Below are 778 nucleotides of genomic sequence, written 5' to 3' on the forward strand. Positions count from 1 at the left end.
CCCGCAGGCCCTGGGGAGGATCCACAGCCCCTTGGGGAGGACCCGCAGGCCCCGGGGAGGGCCTGCAGCCCCTTGGGGAGGACCCGCAGCCCCTTGGGGAGGACCCACAGCCCCTTGGGGAGGACCCGCAGCCCCTTGGGGAGGATCCACAGCCCCTTGGGGAGGACCCGCAGGCCCCGGGGAGGACCCGCAGCCCCTTGGGGAGGACCCGCAGGCCCTGGGGAGGATCCACAGCCCCTTGGGGAGGATCCACAGGCCCCGGGGAGGACCCATCGGCCCATGGGAGGATCCACAGTCCCTTGAGGCTGATCCACAGCCCTTCTGAGGTGGATCTACAAGCCTTAGGGTCCACAGGCCCCGGAGAGGACCCTTAGGCCCGGCTAGGACCCTGGAGGATCCACAGTCCCTTGGGGAGGATCCTTGGGCCCCAGGGAGAACCCACAGACCTCAGGGAGGATCCATAGCCCCTTGGGGAGGATCCTCGGTCCCCAGGGAGAACTCACAGACCTCAGGGAGGATCCACAGCCCCTTGGGGAGGATCCTCGGTCCCCAGGGAGAATCCACAGACCTCAGGCCCCGGGGAGGACCCATAGGCCCATGGGAGGATCCACAATCCCTTGGGGAGGGTCCACAGGCCCCAGGGAGGATCCACAGACCTCAGGGAGGATCTACAGCCCCTTGGGGAGGATCCTTAGGCCCCAGGGAGGATCCACAGGCCCTTAAGGAGGATCCTCAGGCCCTAAGGGAGGATCCCTGGCCCCGGGGAGGACCCATAGGC

At 68.1% G+C, this 778-nt stretch overlaps 1 protein-coding gene across 1 annotated transcript in view; it reads left to right on the forward strand.

Annotated features, from left to right (window-relative positions):
• TMEM206 (transmembrane protein 206) overlaps nt 1-778 on the forward strand; it is a 134988-nt gene that overhangs the window by 13359 nt on the left and 120851 nt on the right. The window lies entirely within an intron of this gene.

The sequence above is a fragment of the Condylura cristata genome, unplaced genomic scaffold, assembly GCF_000260355.1.
Source record: "Condylura cristata isolate star-nosed mole 26May11 unplaced genomic scaffold, ConCri1.0 scaffold00050, whole genome shotgun sequence".
NCBI lineage: Eukaryota > Metazoa > Chordata > Mammalia > Eulipotyphla > Talpidae > Condylura > Condylura cristata.